Consider the following 7567-nt stretch of genomic DNA (forward strand, 5'->3'; position numbering starts at 1 on the left):
CGCGCCCGCGAAATCACGGTAAAATCGCACGTCTTTGAAGTCGCAGTAGTGTGAAAGGGGCCTAAGCCTAGGTTCACATTGGAGCGATTTGTCATGCGATTTGAGAGACAGCCTATTGGAGGCAATGACACTGTTCCAATTGGTGCGACACCGATCCGGTACCGGTGCGACACCGATTTTGCAGCAAGGGGAGGGGGTACAGCACAATTATCTATAGAAGCAATCACATTGTGTTTTATATAAAAGCCGAGTGTTGGGGATTATTGATGAACTCGGATATGTCACCCAGGAGGAGGGAGGGGGGGTGTTTTATATAAAGGCTGCGGTTTCCCCCATTAACCACTTGCTTACTGGGCACTTAAACCCCCCTCCTGCCCAGACCAATTTTCAGCTTTCAGCGCTGATGCACTTTGAATGACAATTGCGCGGTCATGCTACACTTCACCCAAATGACATTTTTATCATTTTTTTCCCACAAATAGAGCTTTCTTTTGGTGGTATTTAGTTACAGCTCGGAGTTTTATTTTTTGCTAAACAAAAAAAATCATGTTTAATAGTTTGTTATAAAATTTTGCAAACAGGTCATTTTTCTCCTTCATTGAAGTGCGCTGATGAGGCGGCACTGATGGGCTGCACTGGTGGGCACTGATAGGCTGCATTGGTGGGCACTGATAGGCTGCACTGGCGGGCACTGATAGGCATAGTTAAGGCGGCACTAATAGGCACAGATAAGGCGGCACCGATGGGCACAGATAAGGCAGCACTGATGGGCAAAGATGGGCACAGATAAGATGGCACGAATGGGTGGCACGGCTGGGTGGCACGGATGGGTGGCACGGATGGGCACTGATAGGTACCACTGATAGATGGGACTGATGGGCACTGATAGGTGGCTCTGATAGGTGGCACTGCTGGGCACTGATGGGCGGCACTGCTGGGCACTGGTAAATGACACTGATGGGCACGGATATGTGGCACTGGGGTGCAGCACCTTTGAGGCAGATTGTGGGCACTGCTGGGTGGCACTGCTGGGTGGCACTGTGGGCACTGCTGGGTGGCACTGTGGGTACTGCTGGGTGACACTGACGGGGGCACTTACTTTTAATACATGTGGCACTGGCAGGGGGCAGGTGGGCACTGGCAGGGGGCAGGTGGGCACTAGCAGGGCTGGCCGTGATCGGGACTGATGTCCCGATCACGGCCGCCGGTGATCGGCTTTTTTTTTTCTCCTCACGCTGACAGCGCAAGGAGGAATAATAGCCGATTACCGGCTCCGTTATATCACATGATCAGCTGTCATTGGCTGACAGCTGATCACGTGATAAGGGGTCGGGATCGACCCCTTGCACGGATCGGTGATCAGGCGAGTCTCATGGACTCACCGATCACAGAGCGCGCCGCGCGCGCCCCTCAGGGGGCACGCAGGCCGCTCGTACACGGGACGACGTCAATAGACGTAGTCCCGGAAAAGGAGATCCGCGCTGTAGCCGTCATTTGGCTATAGCGCGGATCTCAAGTGGTTAAAGCACCGCTCGTTTTAGCAGCACTTTATAGCTGTTTAACCGCTTTGGCCTCAGAAGATTTTACCCCCCCTTCCTGACCAGAGCACTTTTTACAATTCGGCACTGCGTCACTTTAACTGTCAATTGCGCGGACATGCGACGTTGCACCCAAACAAAATTGGCGTCCTTTTCTTCCCCACAAATAGAGCTTTCTTTTGGTGGTATTTGATGACCTTTTATTTTTTGCGCTATAAAGAAAAAAAAATAGCGACAATTTTGAAAAAAACTCAATATTAATTTACTTTTTGCTATAAGAAATATCCCCCAAAAATATATATAAAAAATAATTATTTTCCTAAGTTTAAGCCGATATGTATTCTTCTACATATTTTTTGTTAAAAAAAATTGCAATAATGTATATTGATTGGTTTGCGCAAAAGTTATAGCGTCTACAAAATAGGGGATAGTTTTATGGCATTTTTATTATTTTTTTTTTATATTAGTAATTAGCGACGATCTGCATTTTTTTATCGGGACTGCGACATTATGGCGGACACATCGGACATTTTTGACACTATTTTGGAACCATTCTCATTTATACAGCAATCAGTGCTATAAAAATGCACTGATTACTGTGTAAATGACACTGGCAGTGAAGGGGTTAACCGATAGGGGGCGACGAAGAGGTTAAGTGCTTCCTAGGGAGTGAGTCTAACTGTGGGGGGGGGGGGGGGGGCGCAGCGTACATCACAGTGATCACTGCTCGAATTGACAGGGAGCAGTGATTTCTGTCATGACACGAGGCAGAACGGGGAAATGCTTTGTTTACCTCTTCCCTGTTCTACCTCTCCGTGACACGATCGCGGGCACCTGGCGGACATCGAGTCCGCGGGACCCGCGGTCACAGAGAATGTGGCACGTGCGTCCGCTGTGCTGCTTCTTAAAGGGGACGTACCTCTACGTCCCTTTGCCCACCAGTGCCATTCTGCCGATGTAAATCGACGTGCGCTGGTCGGCAAGCGGTTAAAGTACAACTAAAGGCAAAACTTAACCTGTTTTTGTTTGCCGTCTGTGTCCCCATTGTGGAGATTTTCCTTCACTTCCTGTCCCATAGTCAAAACAGAAAAATTGGTGAGCTAACGGTTAACCTCTCTAACATTTGTTTTCCAAATGTGAACCACCTATCCCTTTTGAGGAAACTTGCTCCCGGCATTGCTGGATTTTATGGAAGGGACTCTGGTATTTGGTGGGGACATCAATTTTGCGATGGACCCCCTTCTTGATGTCTCCAAGGGCACATCTCATCTTTCCTTTTCTTGCCTTAAACACCTTAATGCAGAATTGTATCTACTGCAACTCGTTGACCCTTGGCGGATCTCTCACCCCCAAGATAGGGACTATTCCTTTTATTGTGCAGTGCACCAAACCTATTCTTGCCTAGACTATTTTTTGCTCCAACCAGAAGGACCCACATACAGTAGGTGAAGGCCACGCTCCTGTTTATCTGGACCTGCAGTTGGGGGCCCACCATCCGAAGCCCTGCTTTGTGGCGCTTGAACGGGGCCCTAATCCAATCTTCCCCCCAAAATTTGCGCCACCATTGAGCGTTCTATTTCGGAATACTCCTGAAGTACAGATTTGGTGGACAACCTCTTTCTGGTCTGGGAGGTCCACAAACCAGTCATCCAGGGCTCCTTGATGGCGATTAAATGGGAAAGTTCTCTGCAGGTCGACACTCTTCTACCTCAACTTCAGCATCTAGAGGCCCCCACAAGGCAAGCCTACCAAGAGCTCTTTAAGACACGAGAGGAGTTCAATTTTCTCCTGTTCCATAAGGTAAAACGAATGTTGGTCTGGTCTCAGCGTACCATTTACGAGTATTCCAACAAACCTGGCACCCTCCTTGCTCGAGCACTCTGTGGCATTTGAACGTGAACTTACACCCCTCACCTCATGTCCTCCTTGGGACAGAAACTTGCTTCCTCTGACTCTATGGCCTCCGAATTTCACTCCTTCTTCCTGGCTTTGTATAATATCAGGCTGTCTGCCTCCCGGGGTACATGACCTGAGATTCACTCTTACATTTCCTCTTCAGGCATGCCCACCCTTACCCCCTCTATCTAAGGTTGGATGCCCCGATCACTGTGAAGGAGCTAAGGGTTGCGCTTGTGCAATTCAAACCTAAGAAAGCTCCAGGGCTTGACTTTCAGCCTATTATAGGACCTTTTTTGATCTACTCTCTCCAGGGCTGCTGTTAGAAATCTTGGGGCCCCGTACAGCCTACCTGACAGGGTCCCCCATATATCAAAAAATACATTCACAAAAAATACACTAAAATCGTTATTAGTGGACACAAACATAACAAAGACCGTGTGTAAATGAGCCCTTTTATAATAGAACAGGGAAGGGGGATCAGCGCAGGGGAAGCAATTACAGGAGCAATGCCTTGTGTCTATGTCTCTCCCTGCAGGAGCTGAAAGCTGATAGGAGGGAGAGAAACAGGCTTTCAGCTGCTGCAGAGAGCCACACAGGGCATCTTTCTGTAATTGCCCCTTCATCCGACCACACTAATTCCGCCGGCTGTTCGGGCCCCTCTGTGTGCTGGGCCCCCTACAGGAGGATCGGTGGTCCCCCCCTATCAGCGGCCCTGACTCTCTCTACTCTCTCCTCCCATGGTAGCAGAATTTTTCCTTGACAAAATGGAAAGGACTTACGTTTCTCTGATTCCTAAGGAAGTTAAGGACCCTTCACAATGCAGTAGCTACTGCCCCGTTGCATTACTGAATACTGATTTGAAGCTGTTTGCGAAAATCCTGGCCAATCGCCTTCTGCCTCATATCCCTTATATGATACATAGGGACCAGGCAGGTTTTGCTCCACTCAGGGAGCCTAGGGACAATATCATCTGCGTCCATAACCTGATTCATGGTGCCAAGACCCTCAAACGCCTGCTCATTCTACTCTACCGTTGCCGAAAAGGCATTTGACCGGATAAACTGGAAATTCATGCAGGCAACCTTGGCTCACATTGGACTCGGGACGTCCATGTTCCATTGGATTACATCTCTCTATTCATAGCCTTCAGCCTCTGTTTACGGTTAATGAGACTACATCAGATTTGTTTCCTATCTCCAACTGGACTTGCCAGGGGTTCCCCCTCTCCCCACTAATCTTTATCTTAACATTAGAACCTTGTATATGTTCAATTTGTGCCAACCATAACAGCTGGATACAGAAATCCCTCTGGTATTAATAAGGTTGTGGCATTTGCCAACTATTTTTTTTTCTCACTCACCCGCTTACCTTCATTTGGTCTCGCAGGAAGCCTCGCCCCCACCTTGCATTTGCTGTTTTTACCTAAGATCCTTGGAGAGGGTAGGCTTGCTGGATATACGCTCCTATCACTGAGCTGCCCACCTTACATGTCTGCTTGACTGGCATTGTCACAGTGAGTTGAAACCCTGGGTTGCTATGGAAATGGAAGACTATCTAGGGCACGTCCTTGAGCTGGCCCTGGCTGGTCCACCCTTTGCCCTGAGACCTCGGTGCACATCCCACAGTTGGTAGTACCAGCATGTTCATTTTCCCTGCCCCTTTCCCTATGGTTCCTATTTAGGGCAACCCCGACTTTGCCCCAGGACTTCACAACCAGCAATTCCTCTGCCTCAAAACTAGTGGGTATACTCATCTGATGGACTTCCTGTCTTCTGATGGGTCTCTATTCACTACTGATCTCACCCGGTTGGACTTCTGGGGAGGCTTCCAGCTTTGATCTTACCTTCACTCACTCGTCAGGCATTACTCACCCATTGACTGCCCTTGACACCCTATGTCATAAGTTCGCCCCGGTTCGCCACGGTCTCTCTACAATCTATTCATCTCTTATCCATCCAGAAGCAGATTATTCCCCCCACCCCTTTCCTTTGCAAATGGGAGTCTGAATTAGGTGTGTCCTTTACGACGCCACAGAAGGAGAAAATTCTACACTTCACCCAAAAATATTCCATGGCCACCAGGGTCGAAGAGACCAATTATAAATTACTAGCCCACTGGTATCAGGTCCCTACCAAGCTTCACCACATCTGGCTCCAGCTTTCTAATGTTTGTTGGTGCTGCGTTGACAGTGGCACCTTTCTGGCAATGCCCGAAGCTCCAATCGTTCTGGCGGGGAGTAATTGGCATCAATAACTACCCCCCCCCCCCCCCCAGCCAACACTATAGCAGGAAGACAGCTACAGCACAGACTCACATTGCCAGGGAGGGCGTCTATAGATGCCCTCATGAGAACACACTTCAGGTGCGTCCCCTCAGGTGCACATCGAGAAAAATCCGTGATCGCTGTGTCGCTTGGAAAACGCAAATCACAGATTGTGGTAAATGACCAATCACAACAGCCTTTTACAATGTGATCGCTGTGTCCAATGACAAGCCATCTCAAATGTAAACAAATTAACTCATCAGCGGTTGACAGGTCTCCTTCCCTCACAAAGAGAGTGTGAGGGAAGAAGAGAGATCTGTGCCAACAGTGATTTTTCTCTGCTATTCTTCAGTGCTTTACTGTGCCCACAGTGCCCATCAGTGTCACACAGTGCCCATCAGTACTGCTTCCTCATCAGTGCATTAGCAGTGTTGCTTATCAGTGCCCATCAGTGCTGCCTCATCAGTGGAACCACATCAGCGCCCATCAGTGCACATGAGTGTAACTGATCAGTGCCATGTCATCAGCGCTGCTTATCAGCTTGCATCGGTTCTGCTTATCAATGCTGCCTCTTCAGTGGAATCTTATCAGCACCCATCGGTGCTGCCTCATCAGTGGAACCACATCAGCGCCCATCAGTGCACATGAGTGTAACTGATCAGTGCCATGTCATCAGCGCTGCTTATCAGCTTGCATCGGTTCTGCTTATCAATGCTGCCTCTTCAGTGGAATCTTATCAGCGCCCATCAGTGCCGCCTCATCAGTGGAACCACATCAGCGCCCATCAGCGCTGCTTATCAGCGCACATCGGTTCTGCTTATCAGTGCTACCTCTTCAGTGGAACCTCATCGGCGCCCATCAGCGCCGCAACATCAGTGCAACCTCATCAGTTCATATCAGTGCTCATCAGTTTAGCCTCATCAGCACCCATCAGGGCAGTCTTATAAGCATCCATCAGTGCAGCCTCATCTGCACTCATCATTGCAGCCTTATCAGTGCACATCAGCACACATCAGTGTGGCCTCATCAGCACCCATCAATGGAGTCTTATAAGTACCCATCAATGCAGCCTCATCAACACCAATTAGTGCAGCCTCATCAGTTCATATTAATGCCCATCAGTTTAGCCTCATCAGCACCCATCATTGCAGCCTCATCAGTGCACATCAGTGTGGCTCATCGCCACCCATCAGTGCCTCTCTATGTAGCTAGGCTGTGAAATAGGTCTCACACATGTGGTATTGGCATACTCAGGAGAGTAGCAGAATGTGTTTTGGGGTGTAGTTGCAAGTATGAATTTGCCGTGTGAAAGAAATAACCTGTTAATATGACAATTTTGGAAAAAAAAAAATCTTCATTTTATAAAGAGTGTGGGAAAAAATTTCAACTTAAAAAACTCACCATGCCTTCTAGGTCTGGTATATATAAAAAACAAAATGGCTTGGGGCCCCCCTCCAAAATCCATACCAGACCCTTCCTTATCTGAGCATGCAGCCTGGCCAGCTAGCAAAGGGTGTGGGAGGATCAAGTGCCCCCTCCTGAACTATACCAAGCCACATGCCCTTAACATGGGTGAGGAGCATTGGGGAAGGGGGGCCTGCACCCCACGCCAAAGCACCTTGTCCCCATGTTGATGGGGACATAACCCTGGTTGGTGGTTGTGGGGGTCTATGGGCAGGGGGCTTATTGGAATCTGGGAGCCCCCTTTAACAAATCCCAGCCCCCCTCCATTTGAATGAGTATGGGGTATTTAAAAAAAATAAAAAATGTAAAAAAATAAATAAAAACACAGAGACAGTTTATTAAAAAAAAAAACAATGTCCCTCAGTGGAAATCTATCGTGAATCACAATGCCCACCACCACTGC

The sequence above is a fragment of the Lithobates pipiens genome, unplaced genomic scaffold (genome assembly GCF_037356315.1).
Source record: "Lithobates pipiens isolate NorthernLeopardFrog02 unplaced genomic scaffold, aLitPip1_a1.2 Scaffold_44, whole genome shotgun sequence".
NCBI lineage: Eukaryota > Metazoa > Chordata > Amphibia > Anura > Ranidae > Lithobates > Lithobates pipiens.